The 17,124-nt window shown below is 43.2% G+C and overlaps 1 long non-coding RNA gene across 1 annotated transcript; it reads left to right on the top strand.

The window, feature by feature from the left end:
- The first annotated feature begins 632 nt into the window (after positions 1-632).
- LOC144766581 (uncharacterized) lies at positions 633-15,247 on the top strand. Its single transcript, XR_013597849.1, has 3 exons — positions 633-694; positions 786-855; positions 14,848-15,247. It is a non-coding gene; the product is annotated as an uncharacterized LOC144766581 (long non-coding RNA).
- Positions 15,248-17,124: the final 1,877 nt, after the last annotated feature.

Below are 17,124 nucleotides of genomic sequence, written 5' to 3'. Positions count from 1 at the left end.
GATAAAGTCAGCTCATGCTCCCAATACTTATGGTCCGTGTTACTATTAATTACCTTCATGGAATAATGTGCCACCCTTTTTTTCGTTTCACTCAAGGAGCAGGGGCATGCACTTCTCACTCCGCTGTAGCCTCTCGCTTACCTACAATAAAAAACCGAAGTCCTTAGTGTTGCCCATAAAGGAAGCCCGCCGGGAACACTGCTCGTGAGTGCTATCATGTTTACATAACTAACACCGCATTCTTTGGCATTTACCTCACGGCGTGGATTGTCTCATTTCAAAAATGGGTCTCCTAGCGACTTGCCAGATGCCGAACCCGTCTCCTCGCAATCCAGAGAGTCTCCGGAAGACACTTTTTTAATTGCTTCCTGTTGCTTGCACCTTACGCGCTGCGCGCAAAGCCTTATGGGACTTATAGTTCATATGGGAATCGGGGCTCCATGTGTGCTCAAGGAGTTATGTATCTTGATTTCTCCATTGTTGGTAATGAATTATTACTCACGTTCTAACGGCATACTCACAGCAAACTGGCTTCCTTCGTTAATACTTTGCCTAAGCACTACGGGATTAATCCTTTTTGCATATTGCTGGTCTGGGCGGTCTCACAAAAGCGAGGAAACGGGAAGGTTTTATTTACAATGATACGGAAGAATCTGTGAAGGCACAAAGAGATGCTTCAATACCAAGGCACGAGGTATGTGTCGCAGGGTCATGTCAACTTCTGTGCAGGTGCAAGGTAGTTGGTGAAGGTTTAGTAAAAATAGTTGGTGGATTTGTCTTTGTAGGGGTCATCTTGCTGCTCTGGGTCGGTCTTGCTGAGATGAAGTGATTGAGTGGTCGATTTAGCAGTGAAAGGTACGGACAGCCTGAATAGGTAGTGAATTGCGGAAGAAAATAGGATGAGGGGGACAATGATGTTGATTTGTCATTTTTTATTGTAGATATGTCTAAACTTCTTGAATTAAGAAGCCCTGATGAAAGCCCGTAAAGGAGAAAAACGAGGCTTGAAACGCGTCGGCTGAGTCAAATTTTTTTCATGTTAAATAAGATTCTAAACTAGTCAATACTGACAGTCGAGTACATATGCTTAAATAATTGTTGGCATAGGCAATGACCAGTGTACACTACTTGTTTATCAGTATAACGTCAATGTTGAATGGCCTACTGACATATCGTATGTTATATGCGTGATCATTTGTGTGATTATTTGTATGTTGTGTAAATATGTTTAATATTTGTGTACAAGTTTATGTATGATTCTCCAAAAACAAGAGGGAATCTGTTTGTATTTCCTAAAAAATCAAAGAAATAACAATGGGTAAATAAATAACCCAAATCACTAAAGGTATTTGCTGTGATTTTTCTAAATAAAAAATAGGACTTTTTTGGTAATCCCCTTTTTTCTTAAACGTACAAATTACGGCCCTACCAAAGTCCTGTCCAAAAGGGGCCTTACTCCTTTCCTGGGTTTACTAATATATACTAGGGACTTAAAGGTAGTTTCAATCCCTGTGCCCTATTATGTACTAGGGCCGTATAGGAGAGGTCATGTCAATCATGGAGGTACCCTAACCCATAGTGCACCCTATTGTGTGTAGGTGTTTTTACTGTATTTGTAAGTGTCTCTTTCAACATAGCACTGGCCTTGGGCCTGGTTAGTCAGAGGCCAGGGTCAGTCAGAGTCAGTTACCACCAGTACAAGTCAGCAAAAAGTTGGGGAGTGCCCAGGGCACAGATGGCTTTGTAACATTAGAGAAGCACAAACCCAGAATTTAAAACATAACACCATGGTTGGGGGTTCTCTTTAATACAAAAAGCCAAAAAGGTGGTGGAGGGTCCAAGGGGAGATGTTTTTATAGACCCACTAGTACCTAGTCCCCCAACTAGTCAATAAAACACACGAAAGGTACTAAAAGTCTGAAGAAAAAAGAAAGAGATGTCTATATAAATCTCTCTCTGGAACCTAATAGTGTCCCATTTTATACCCAGACCACACAGTTGATCTAGAGAGTTAACATTGTTATACCCAAAGACATGAAAGGTAGAGAAGATACAGAGTCTGAGGAAAAAGTACCCATCAGCCCACTCATAAGTGGAATCTCGTCATCTGGGTATGTTTGTGTTGGCAAATGGTGTCCTGTAGGCTCTTCCTCGGAAGCGAATTTCGAGGCTGCCTAATGACGGACCCAAAACATTCTACCAACAGATGGCAGTGTATGAGCGGGAGGGGCTAGAAGTTTGCAGTGCTCAAAAGAAGAAAAGAAAGGAAAATGATCCAAGTGATTCTAAAAATACCTACAGTGATGTCATAAAAAACTTTATTGGGTCTGACCATCAAAGTGGTATGGTTAAAAAACAGTATAATGATAGCATGCAAGGAATTGCTACCCACCAGATATGTTATTCGGTCAACATGTTTCAGCCTAGAAACGGCTTTCGTCAGGACCTCTATGGTGCTACTGCAACACTTACTTTAGTGATGTGATGTGTGATCTACACCCGCTTTCCAAAATAAAAATGGTGTATCTTCTCCTGTATATACAATGTGCGAAAAACAAACACAAAACACAATAAACCAACAACAGAACAGGATTATTAGTATACAGTTTGTGTATCTCTTATCTCTGTAATGTAACTCTATTCATTCATTAGTAAGACATTCACCCTAATTGCAGGGAGAGAGAACCTCACCTCACCTGGCCACTGCTCAGGATAGAAGGAGGCCACGCACTGGAAATAAACAGGTCAATTTTAAAGTTAAATCCAGAGGCAATTGAAAAAGGGGGAAAAAAGTTTAAAACATCTGTATTGGTGATACACATGGGAGAGCAAAATGGCAAGAGCAGATTTGCATTGCATCAGGAAAAAACGCCCAATTAGAAACTGACTTCACTGGCATGTGCTGTCCTGCATAGTAAAATAGAGCAGCTGTCTAACCAGAATGTCAGCGACAAAAGACGCCTGCTCCTATGCTATCAAATGGTACTTTCAACAAGCAGAGTACCTACAGCATCTATCTGAGTAGACCGCAATCACTAACCTCTCCGTCGTTGCCTCGGGGTAGAAACTGAGCCGAGGGGGAGGCGATGATGAGAGGTTGTGATCGGTTTAAGTATGCATAGTGGCGGACCTGAAAGGAAGCTGTCGCCACAAACGGATGCGATTGGTTTTCAGCATCCTGGAGGGCCAACCAATGGCCGCCGACCTCGCATTGAGCCAAACCATCCACACTAGCGGACCAATCGGAGCCTACAGCTCGGGCGGTCAATGATGTTTGACAGCACGTCCATAGCTATCAAATATTACGAGCAGATCTCGAAGAAGAATGTTCCGAGCAGATCTCGAAGAGAAATGTTTGCGGGAAACATTCAGCATGACAAAAGGTTCAGTGACGATTCTAAAACCCATGTTTGAACTTGTGATTTCAGAAACACGCAAACCCAGAAAATGTAAGTGGCGGACCTTAGTGAGAACTAATCTCAGGGACGTAACTAACGGCTCACGCATTGGTTGCGGCGGAGCCAATCAGCAGCGTCCATTAGTTTCCAAACGAGTGTCCGCTTTTTAGAGGAAAACGAGTGTTGTCAGTCGCTGGTGTAGCCTAAAAAACTCGTATTGGGCTCAACAGAGTCTGTCTTGGTCTGTCTTTAAACAATCAGATGTTTTTTGGAAATTACGAGTGATTTCAGAGATAGCAAACCCAAAGAGGTGTCAGCGGCGGACCTTGGAGAGAAACCAAAACAAAGACGTCACTGTAGGCTCACGCATTGGTTGCGGCGGAGCCAATCAGCAGCGTTCATTAGTTTCCAACCACGTGTCCGCTTTTAGAGGAAAACGGGTGTTGTTAGTTGCTGGTGTAGCCCAAGTAACAGCTCGTATTGGACGTTTAACCAGAGTCTGTCTAGGCGCTTGAACACTAAAATGCTTATGGCAAATATGAGTTAACAAAATCTGCACCGTGACCAAATGGTTAAAGGGTAAAGCAGCCTCGGGCCAACAGGTCACACCGTGGTAACGTAATAATCATACAGAATAAGTACCACGCGCTCTGATATAACAGAGCCTCTAAAGTACCCAATTGGTCTCTTAGTTGTGGGCCTGAAATAGGGATTAAAGAAGGTGTATGGTTAACCCGCATGGATAATTATTATGGATGTCCGTGACGCCCAATAGACTAAAGCAGCAAAACTTAGCCTTTATTCAGAAAACACCTGTTGAACAAGAAAAAACTTTTCTTATCTATTCTTAATTCTCTCATTTGTTAAACAACTTAAGGAGAGAAAATATCACACATTCAGACTAATCAGTTGGCATTATTGATAAGAAGGTGGATTAACCTCTTGCAGATAACATGAAATCGGATGTAGTGTAGTGTATACATATAGATATACTCAAGTATACACTCACAGCTGCATCCATGGAATGTCATCGTTCAATCCCTCCGTGTCACTGCAGAATTTGTAGACCCATCTTTGCTCTTTCCTTAATAGAAATAGTGAAACATCAGTGACGTGACTTGGTATATACGGTTGTTCCAAGACCAACCATCTAAGGTCGTCAGGATTGTGTCTTTTGTCAAGAAAGTGCATGGTGAGCCGTGTTGCCTGTTTTTTGCGCCTCATGGTGCTCATATGTTCCTGAATGCGCAATTTCACTTTTCTTGTGGTCATACCTATATACCTTAAACCACAAGGGCAGGTAATCTGGTAAATCACTCTCTCACTATTGCAATTTGTGTGGCGTTTTAGTTGCCATGGTCGGGTAGTGCCAATGTCTACTGCAAGAGTCTTAGTGGTTAATGGACACACTGAGCAATTTCCGCAGGGATGATGTCCTTGCACTGGTGGTAAATTCCAGAGGGTGGGTGTTGATTCCCCACTTCTTGTCGAGGTCTTGTGTGAACCAGAGAGTCTCTCAAGTTATTCCCTCTTTTAAATGAAAAGAGTGGAATGGGAATGTTCTTGCCCGAACTATTCAGGATGCGCCACCTCTTTCTGATCATCTTCTGAATTTTGGAAGATGATGTATTGTACGTGGTCACACATACCAGCCTGTCCAGGGGTGTTTTTTTAACTGGGGGTTCCAACAAAGCTTCACGATGGTTGTTCGCAGCGCGTTTCAAAGAAGTGCGGACTAGAGTGTTCGGATAGCGCCGCATTCTCAGCTTAGTAGAGAGATCTTTCGCTTTGAGACGGAAATCTGTTATATTCGAACAGTTCCTCCGGACCCTCAGGAACTGCCCGAAAGGGAGGTTCTCACGGAGGGAGCGGGGGTGATGACTGTCGAATCTCAGCAATGAGTTTCGAGCCATAGGTTTGCGATAAAGAGAACTTGCCAGATGTCCGTCTTGTGGAAAAATGACAAGATCTAAAAAAGGGAGCTCTGTCCTGCTGTATTCTAGAGTGAACCTTAGGTAGGCATTCTGACCATTCAACCACTCCTGAAAAAGCAAGAGGGATGGTACATCACCACGCCAGACGACAAGAATGTCGTCAATGTACCTCTTCCACATCATCAATTGATGATGATGTGGGTTGTTGTTACTCAGTACATGGTGGGTTTCAAAATGGTGGACATACAAATTCGCCAGGCTAGGCGCAAATTTGCTGCCCATCGATGTCCCCGATATTTGCAAATACAGGGATTCCTCAAATGCAAAGAAATTCTCGGTCATGGCAATCCGAGCCAGTTCCATGACAAAATGAATGGGTGTTGCCAAGTCAGAAGGAAAGTTCTCCAGTAGTTCTTGTACAGTTTGTAATGTTTCAGTTTGAGGTATACAGGTGTACAATGATTCGACATCAAAGCTCGCTAAAATGTCAGTATTGATGTCGAAGAGAACCTCAGGTAGTGTACGTAGAACGTCTTTTGTGTCCTGAAGGTATGTTGGCATTGTTTTGACAATGGGACTCAAAAAGACATCGACAAAAGAGGACAAGGGTTCGAGCAAAGATCCAATACCCGAAATGATCGGACGACCCGGCGGTGGTCTGGTCGGTTTATGAATCTTTGGAAGGATGTAAAAATAGGGAGTGATAGGACACTTGGTGACTAAAAAGGTTGCCTCTTGTGGAGTGATCCAGCCCTCTGTGCTGGCTTCTTCTACCAGATGTTTGATCTCATTAGTGAGTCTTGTGGTGGGATTTTCAGCTAAGGGGGTGTAGAACTGTGTGTTACCTAGTTGCCTAAGACACTCAGCCCGATAGTCAGTTGTATCTTGAATGACTATGGCACCACCCTTGTCCGCCGGTTTGATCACTATTCTCGTGTCTTTCGAGAGGGTATCAAGGGCTAATCTGTCTCTTTTTGATATATTCTGATATTTTCCATCTTTGGAGAAATCGATCGATTTGAGATCTTGTAATACTGCTGCCTCGAAAGTACCAACTTTGGACGGTACTTGTTGGAGTAGAGGCATGAAAGTGGATCTAACTTTCAGACCTGTGCTCGTATCTTCAATCAGTGTGTCTTCTTCTTTATTTTTGAAGAAATAATGTAACCTGATCGTTCTGAAAAAACGTTTGATTTCCCCTCGTATCAGGAAAGGTTCACCGCTGTTAGTAGGGACAAAGCCCAGGCCTCTGTTCAAGACCTCCTGTTCAGTGGGGGTAATCACCCGACTACTTAGGTTCACTACCAAATCTTCATTATTCTGAGGTCCGATAATCATTGACCTCGTTTGTTGTGAGTCATTGCGGGGTCCTGGTTGTCTGCCCACTGCACTTGCCCTTGGCTCTGACCTCTCCGTCTGCCTCTGTTCCAACCTCGGCCCTGTCCCAAAAAAGCCTGGTTGTCAAAATACTGAGGCTGCATGGGGTAGTGAGACATGGGTGGCTCAGTTTCTACCCCGAGGCAACGACGGAGAGGTTAGTGATTGCGGTCTACTCAGATAGATGCTGTAGGTACTCTGCTTGTTGAAAGTACCATTTGATAGCATAGGAGCAGGCGTCTTTTGTCGCTGACATTCTGGTTAGACAGCTGCTCTATTTTACTATGCAGGACAGCACATGCCAGTGAAGTCAGTTTCTAATTGGGCGTTTTTTCCCGATGCAATGCAAATCTGCTCTTGCCATTTTGCTCTCCCATGTGTATCACCAATACAGATGTTTTAAACTTTTTTCCCCCTTTTTCAATTGCCTCTGGATTTAACTTTAAAATGTACCTGTTTATTTCCAGTCCGTGGCCTCCTTCTATCCTGAGCAGTGGCCAGGTGAGGTGAGGTTCTCTCTCCCTGCAATTAGGGTGAGTGTCTTACTAATGAATGAATAGAGTTACATTACAGAGATAAGAGATACACAAACTGTATACTAATAATCCTGTTCTGTTGTTGGTTTATTGTGTTTTGTGTTTGTTTTTCGCACATTGTATATACAGGAGAAGATACACCATTTTTATTTTGGAAAGCGGGTGTAGATCACACATCACATCACTAAAGTAAGTGTTGCAGTAGCACCATAGAGGTCCTGACGAAAGCCGTTTCTAGGCTGAAACATGTTGATCGAATAACATATCTGGTGGGTAGCAATTCCTTGCATGCTATCATTATACTGTTCTTTAACCATACCACTTTGATGGTCAGACCCAATAAAGTTTTTTATGACATCACTGTAGGTATTTTTAGAATCACTTGGATCATTTTCCTTTCTTTTCTTCTTTTGAGCACTGCAAACTTCTAGCCCCTCCCGCTCATACACTGCCATCTGTTGGTAGAATGTTTTGGGTCCGTCATTAGGCAGCCTCGAAATTCGCTTCCGAGGAAGAGCCTACAGGACACCATTTGCCAACACAAACATACCCAGATGACGAGATTCCACTTATGAGTGGGCTGATGGGTACTTTTTCCTCAGACTCTGTATCTTCTCTACCTTTCATGTCTTTGGGTATAACAATGTTAACTCTCTAGATCAACTGTGTGGTCTGGGTATAAAATGGGACACTATTAGGTTCCAGAGAGAGATTTATATAGACATCTCTTTCTTTTTTCTTCAGACTTTTAGTACCTTTCGTGTGTTTTATTGACTAGTTGGGGGACTAGGTACTAGTGGGTCTATAAAAACATCTCCCCTTGGACCCTTCACCACCTTTTTGGCTTTTTGTTCTATTGTGCAGCCTTGGCTGCGGGTCCATACTCATAAGTAAGTGCACTTAAATCTTTGTGCACATTCTCATCTCTATTTGGTGATACTATGGCGGATTTTGGCGGTTTGGGTTTCGATGATGAGATTCTCTCATCCATTTTATCTGAGAATCCAAGTATGCTAGATCAGATTCCAACCCCAGCTCCAGCGATTGTGGGAGACTGGGAAACAGTATTAAATCTTAAAAAGAGTCATTCACGCACCATCATACACGGACAGATAATGGCGGAATATTTGCATGGGAAATGTTCACCTACAGGCCTTATAGTGACCAATGCGCCCAGGCTTTTTCTAACTGATAAGGCCTTCATTAAAGACTGGTCCTTAATAGCCTGGCGCTGTACAAGAGACTGGCTGATTTTGATCATCACCACAGCCAAAAGAATTGCAGATGCCATTCTAGTTGAGATTCAAATCCTAGAAGGGCAAATTAAGACCACTTTAACAACTAAGAAATTTGAAAAACAACAAGAGGATTCCAACAAAGCCAACAAGGAGTATAAGGAACCAATCTTTTCTGCCAAAATAGAAAAATTCAAAAAAGATTTGGCGAAATTCTCACATGAGAAGGTGTATCCTTACACCAGTGATAATTACACCCCCACCGACTCCAACAAACCTAAACACACTCTAGGTTCTTCATATGCTACATCGTCAGACACTGAATCCTCTGGCTCAGACAGTGGAGACAATAGTCAGCCTAGAGGTAGAGGCCGTGGTAATCGACCAAATCGGAGATACAATGGACGTGGGAACATGTATCAAACAGGGTCATGGTGGCCACCAGCCCCGTGGGGTTATCCCCAATTTCCCCCACCCATGTCTCACTACCCCATGCAGCCTCAGTATTTTGACAACCAGGCTTTTTTGGGACAGGGCCGAGGTTGGAACAGAGGCAGACGGAGAGGTCAGAGCCAAGGGCAAGTGCAGTGGGCAGACAACCAGGACCCCGCAATGACTCACAACAAACGAGGTCAATGATTATCGGACCTCAGAATAATGAAGATTTGGTAGTGAACCTAAGTAGTCGGGTGATTACCCCCACTGAATAGGAGGTCTTGAACAGAGGCCTGGGCTTTGTCCCTACTAACAGCGGTGAACCTTTCCTGATACGAGGGGAAATCGAACGTTTTTTCAGAACGATCAGGTTACATTATTTCTTCAAAAATAAAGAAGAAGACACACTGATTGAAGATACGAGCACAGGTCTGAAAGTTAGATCCACTTTCATGCCTCTACTCCAACAAGTACCGTCCAAAGTTGGTACTTTCGAGGCAGCAGTATTACAAGATCTCAAATCGATCGATTTCTCCAAAGATGGAAAATATCAGAATATATCAAAAAGAGACAGATTAGCCCTTGATACCCTCTCGAAAGACACGAGAATAGTGATCAAACCGGCGGACAAGGGTGGTGCCATAGTCATTCAAGATACAACTGACTATCGGGCTGAGTGTCTTAGGCAACTAGGTAACACACAGTTCTACACCCCCTTAGCTGAAAATCCCACCACAAGACTCACTAATGAGATCAAACATCTGGTAGAAGAAGCCAGCACAGAGGGCTGGATCACTCCACAAGAGGCAACCTTTTTAGTCACCAAGTGTCCTATCACTCCCTATTTTTACATCCTTCCAAAGATTCATAAACCGACCAGACCACCGCCGGGTCGTCCGATCATTTCGGGTATTGGATCTTTGCTCGAACCCTTGTCCTCTTTTGTCGATGTCTTTTTGAGTCCCATTGTCAAAACAATGCCAACATACCTTCAGGACACAAAAGACGTTTCTACGTACACTACCTGAGGTTCTCTTCGACATCAATACTGACATTTTAGCGAGCTTTGATGTCGAATCATTGTACACCTGTATACCTCAAACTGAAACATTACAAACTGTACAAGAACTACTGGAGAACTTTCCTTCTGACTTGGCAACACCCATTCATTTTGTCATGGAACTGGCTCGGATTGCCATGACCGAGAATTTCTTTGCATTTGAGGAATCCCTGTATTTGCAAATATCGGGGACATCGATGGGCAGCAAATTTGCGCCTAGCCTGGCGAATTTGTATGTCCACCATTTTGAAACCCACCATGTACTGAGTAACAACAACCCACATCATCATCAATTGATGATGTGGAAGAGGTACATTGACGACATTCTTGACGTCTGGCGTGGTGATGTACCATCCCTCTTGCTTTTTCAGGAGTGGTTGAATGGTCAGAATGCCTACCTAAGGTTCACTCTAGAATACAGCAGGACAGAGCTCCCTTTTTTAGATCTTGTCATTTTTCCACAAGACGGACATCTGGCAAGTTCTCTTTATCGCAAACCTATGGCTCGAAACTCATTGCTGAGATTCGACAGTCATCACCCCCGCTCCCTCCGTGAGAACCTCCCTTTCGGGCAGTTCCTGAGGGTCCGGAGGAACTGTTCGAATATAACAGATTTCCGTCTCAAAGCGAAAGATCTCTCTACTAAGCTGAGAATGCGGCGCTATCCGAACACTCTAGTCCGCACTTCTTTGAAACGCGCTGCGAACAACCATCGTGAAGCTTTGTTGGAACCCCCAGTTAAAAAAACACCCCTGGACATGCTGGTATGTGTGACCACGTACAATACATCATCTTCCAAAATTCAGAAGATGATCAGAAAGAGGTGGCGCATCCTGAATAGTTCGGGCGAGAACATTCCCATTCCACTCTTTTCATTTAAAAGAGGGAATAACTTGAGAGACTCTCTGGTTCACACAAGACCTCGACAAGAAGTGGGGGAATCAACACCCACCCTCTGGAATTTACCACCAGTGCAAGGACATCATCCCTGCGGAAATTGCTCAGTGTGTCCATTAACCACTAAGACTCTTGCAGTAGACATTGGCACTACCCGACCATGGCAACTAAAACGCCACACAAATTGCAATAGTGAGAGAGTGATTTACCAGATTACCTGCCCTTGTGGTTTAAGGTATATAGGTATGACCACAAGAAAAGTGAAATTGCGCATTCAGGAACATATGAGCACCATGAGGCGCAAAAAACAGGCAACATGGCTCACCACGCACTTTCTTGACAAAAGACACAATCCTGACGACCTTAGATGGTTGGTCTTGGAACAACCGTATATACCAAGTCACGTCACTGATGTTTCACTATTTCTATTAAGGAAAGAGCAAAGATGGGTCTACAAACTCTGCAGTGACACGGAGGGATTGAACGATGACATTCCATGGATGCAGCTGTGAGTGTATACTTGAGTATATCTATATGTATACACTACACTACATCCGATTTCATGTTATCTGCAAGAGGTTAATCCACCTTCTTATCAATAATGCCAACTGATTAGTCTGAATGTGTGATATTTTCTCTCCTTAAGTTGTTTAACAAATGAGAGAATTAAGAATAGATAAGAAAAGTTTTTTCTTGTTCAACAGGTGTTTTCTGAATAAAGGCTAAGTTTTGCTGCTTTAGTCTATTGGGCGTCACGGACATCCATAATAATTATCCATGCGGGTTAACCATACACCTTCTTTAATCCCTATTTCAGGCCCACAACTAAGAGACCAATTGGGTACTTTAGAGGCTCTGTTATATCAGAGCGCGTGGTACTTATTCTGTATGATTATTACGTTACCACGGTGTGACCTGTTGGCCCGAGGCTGCTTTACCCTTTAACCATTTGGTCACGGTGCAGATTTTGTTAACTCATATTTGCCATAAGCATTTTAGTGTTCAAGCGCCTAGACAGACTCTGGTTAAACGTCCAATACGAGCTGTTACTTGGGCTACACCAGTTTTCCTCTAAAAGCGGACACGTGGTTGGAAACTAATGAACGCTGCTGATTGGCTCCGCCGCAACCAATGCGTGAGCCTACAGTGACGTCTTTGTTTTGGTTTCTCTCCAAGGTCTGCCGCTGACACCTCTTTGGGTTTGCTATCTCTGAAATCACTCGTAATTTCCAAAAAACATCTGATTGTTTAGAGACAGACCAAGACAGACTCTGTTGAGCCCAATACGAGTTTTTTAGGCTACACCAGCGACTGACAACACTCGTTTTCCTCTAAAAAGCGGACACTCGTTTGGAAACTAATGGACGCTGCTGATTGGCTCCGCCGCAACCAATGCGTGAGCCGTTAGTTACGTCCCTGAGATTAGTTCTCACTAAGGTCCGCCACTTACATTTTCTGGGTTTGCGTGTTTCTGAAATCACAAGTTCAAACATGGGTTTTAGAATCGTCACTGAACCTTTTGTCATGCTGAATGTTTCCCGCAAACATTTCTCTTCGAGATCTGCTCGGAACATTCTTCTTCGAGATCTGCTCGTAATATTTGATAGCTATGAACGTGCTGTCAAACATCATTGACCGCCCGAGCTGTAGGCTCCGATTGGTCCGCTAGTGTGGATGGTTTGGCTCAATGCGAGGTCGGCGGCCATTGGTTGGCCCTCCAGGATGCTGAAAACCAATCGCATCCGTTTGTGGCGACAGCTTCCTTTCAGGTCCGCCACTATGCATACTTAAACCGATCACAACCTCTCATCATCGCCTCCCCCTCGGCTCAGTTTCTACCCCGAGGCAACGACGGAGAGGTTAGTGATTGCGGTCTACTCAGATAGATGCTGTAGGTACTCTGCTTGTTGAAAGTACCATTTGATAGCATAGGAGCAGGCGTCTTTTGTCGCTGACATTCTGGTTAGACAGCTGCTCTATTTTACTATGCAGGACAGCACATGCCAGTGAAGTCAGTTTCTAATTGGGCGTTTTTTCCTGATGCAATGCAAATCTGCTCTTGCCATTTTGCTCTCCCATGTGTATCACCAATACAGATGTTTTAAACTTTTTTCCCCCTTTTTCAATTGCCTCTGGATTTAACTTTAAAATGTACCTGTTTATTTCCAGTGCGTGGCCTCCTTCTATCCTGAGCAGTGGCCAGGTGAGGTGAGGTTCTCTCTCCCTGCAATTAGGGTGAGTGTCTTACTAATGAATGAATAGAGTTACATTACAGAGATAAGAGATACACAAACTGTATACTAATAATCCTGTTCTGTTGTTGGTTTATTGTGTTTTGTGTTTGTTTTTCGCACATTGTATATACAGGAGAAGATACACCATTTTTATTTTTATTTTGGAAAGCGGGTGTAGATCACACATCACATCACTAAAGTAAGTGTTGCAGTAGCACCATAGAGGTCCTGACGAAAGCCGTTTCTAGGCTGAAACATGTTGACCGAATAACATATCTGGTGGGTAGCAATTCCTTGCATGCTATCATTATACTGTTTTTTAACCATACCACTTTGATGGTCAGACCCAATAAAGTTTTTTATCACATCACTGTAGGTATTTTTAGAATCACTTGGATCATTTTCCTTTCTTTTCTTCTTTTGAGCACTGCAAACTTCTAGCCCCTCCCGCTCATACACTGCCATCTGTTGGTAGAATGTTTTGGGTCCGTCATTAGGCAGCCTCGAAATTCGCTTCCGAGGACGAGCCTACAGGACACCATTTGCCAACACAAACATACCCAGATGACGAGATTCCACTTATGAGTGGGCTGATGGGTACTTTTTCCTCAGACTCTGTATCTTCTCTACCTTTCATGTCTTTGGGTATAACAATGTTAACTCTCTAGATCAACTGTGTGGTCTGGGTGTAAAATGGGACACTATTAGGTTCCAGAGAGAGATTTATATAGACATCTCTTTCTTTTTTCTTCAGACTTTTAGTACCTTTCGTGTGTTTTATGGTTCTCTTTAATAATCAGAATTGATTTCCATCATAATGAACCCATTTTCCAACCTTTAGATAATGAAAGTCCGGGTAGAAATTATAACGTTCTAATCTATACCTTGCAGTTTTCATGCAGCTCTTTGATTGCGGTTAATAGCTCACTGTTCAATGTTAGGATTTTAACTTATAAACTGCAAATAGCAAAATAATCTCTTAGACAAAAGTAGTAACTCACTGACCTATTTACATTATATGCATTTTGTGATCTACCTGGTACACGTTCTTTGCAGCAGGCATATTAGCACATTGTGGCTTCCTTACCTTGAGTCAAAACTTCCAGTAGTCAGACCTCTGATCTCTCTCAATAAAGATCATTAATCACCAAAGTTATCTTCACATTTCTATTGTTGCCTGAAAATTGCTGGAGACCAGGAATGCAGCAGCAGGTACTTTTCAAACCATAATGCACTTACAAACATGACGCCCTTCACCCGAAGTCAGTGACCTTTTTTGCTTGGTGCATGAAGATGCAAGATTCATATACATGTTTTTTTAACATTTGGTCTGATTACTATGTGAATGTAAATAACAATAAAGCATACATGCAAACTGTGACTACATGTCAATATTTCACTTCAAAACTATGCGACTGTGTTTAACTGGCGGTGATTTGTATAGGGTCAATGGAAAGTCCACAAGGTTGTCCCTTTCCCCCCCAGAATTTCAGTGTCTCCTACGCCCCTGCTCAATAGCACATTTTTTCATGTTTTCTATACACGTTTTTTCGTTTTTTTCACGGGGCATAAAGTTGTAATAATCTGGTGACGAATGCTTGAGTCGTTCTTCTTTTTTTCACTTCACTTTTTGTATGGATGTGGTACGACTTTCTTTGTTGATACTCTTGCTCAAAGACAGACCTATATTGTTGTTCTGCTCTGTATTCAGAAATACATTGTTTTTTCTTTTCACCCACAGATATGTTCGAGCAACCCTGATGTTCACATTGGTTCAGAATTTTATATTTAGATGACTGTACCCTGGGTCGCTAATGGTCTAAGAAACATAAGATGTGCGCCCTGATGAAGGAATTTTTATAAAATTGCTGTTTTTGGCATGTTCCGAAACACGCGTCGGCGCTTTTCTCCTTTGTTTGTTTAAAATTGTCTATTGTGTGTTATTTATATTGTCTTATGTCTTTGAATGTAACTTTGAACTTTGTGTGCGCTTTTTTATGTGATTTATTCCTCCTTATTGAACCTTAATTATGTGAACTTCTAATCATACATTTTTGCATTTTGTTAAGTATGGGTTGCTCTTTCTTACTTGCATTGTCCTAAAAAAAAAAATCAGGATTATGAAGTTACTGTGATGCTTTATTTAAATGTAAGTGATTTGTTTTATATTCACTCTATCCTGTTTTTGATATCATATATATATATATATAAAAAGAAAATATCATAATGAAAAAATGAAATGAAAAATAAATATGAAACTTAAGTGAGTTGTTCTGTGGGTGTAATTTTCTACTTTTCATACATTTTGGAACTTGCTTTTACATATTTTGGGGACACCCCTTTCACGTCATTTAGTATATTGTTTTCCCCTGGTGGGTTGTTCCCTATTAATAGGTTTTAGGTCTCGCCTGTCAATGCGCATGCGCATTGAACAGAGCGAGACTATGGGGGCTTAAACAAAGCTTACCTACACTGGCGATTCACTGGCGATTTGATGAAGTGCATGTGCACTTTTAACTCAATGCGCAAGCGCAATTAGTTAAAATGCGCGTGCACAGCATCAAATCGTCAGCTTAGTGCCGCCAGCAGCTCTTCACGCTCCGCCCCCTGCTGCATCAAAGGCTTGGCGCTCTGCCTCAGCCCAGCCATTCTCCTCCCCTAATTACCCCCTGCTGCATCAAAGGCTTTTTCACGGCCGGCCGGCCGTGCTTTCAGTTTCACAGCTGGCCGGCCGTGTCTCCTTTTCTTTTTTTTTTTTTAATCCGATGTTGATAATAACATATCTGCTTGCTTTGCTTTATAACACTAATTTTATTTTAGCTCATCGCAGTGTGTTCACACTTCTATCGATGTTTCACAAAGTGTGATTTTGCAACTAAATGTAATTTTTGCACCTCTATGTGCTGGGGATGTCATACGAATACACATTTTTCACAACTCATTCATCATCAAACTAAATTTTCTCTCTATGCAGAGTGATTTTACACCTACAAGAAATGCCACACACTTGGTTACTTTGCTGCATTAGAGACTGTTCACCTAAGTTAGATTTTTTATTTTTGCTCCTACATGTGTTTTTGGAACGAAAAGTGATTCATGTTGATTTTGCACTAGGGATTGGACTAAATCTGACATGCCACACTAAGGAAAGGATTTCATGCAATGCAATTCACTGTCCACATGCGCTTAATTAAACATATGCTTGCTATCATAGTTTTGCCGTTTCTAAGTTCTATCAATCACAGGCTTTATAACCGCATCCACCACCACATCCACCGCCACATCCACCACCACCACATCCACCACCACCACCACCACCACATCCACCACCACCACATCCACCACCACATCAACCACCACATCCACCACCACATCCACCACCACATCCACCACCACATCCACCACCACCACCACCACATCCACCACCACCACATCCACCACCACCACATCCACCACCACTACATCCACCACCACTACATCCACCACCACCACATCCACCACCACATCCACCGCCACATCCACCACCACCACATCCACCGCCACATCCACCACCACCACATCCACCACCACTACATCCACCACCGCATCCACCACCACTACATCCACCACCGCATCCACCACCACTACATCCACCACCGCATCCACCACCACCACATCCACCGCATCCACCATCACATCCACCATGACATCCACCGCCACATCCACCGCCACATCCACCGCATCCACCATCACATCCACCATCACATCCACCGCCACATCCACCACCATCGCATCCACCACCACATCCACCACCATCGCATCCACCACCATCGCATTCACCACCACATCCACCACCACATCCACCACCACCACCACCACATCCACCACCACCACATCCACCACCACCACATCCACCACCACTACATCCACCACCACTACATCCACCACCACCACATCCACCACCACATCCACCGCCACATCCACCACCACCACATCCACCACCACCACATCCACCACCACTACATCCACCACCGCATCC

The sequence above is a fragment of the Lissotriton helveticus genome, chromosome 7, assembly GCF_964261635.1.
Source record: "Lissotriton helveticus chromosome 7, aLisHel1.1, whole genome shotgun sequence".
In the NCBI taxonomy this organism is placed as follows: domain Eukaryota; kingdom Metazoa; phylum Chordata; class Amphibia; order Caudata; family Salamandridae; genus Lissotriton; species Lissotriton helveticus.
Note: the sequence above shows the minus strand (reverse complement) of the source record. Positions and strands in the feature narration are given on the sequence as shown.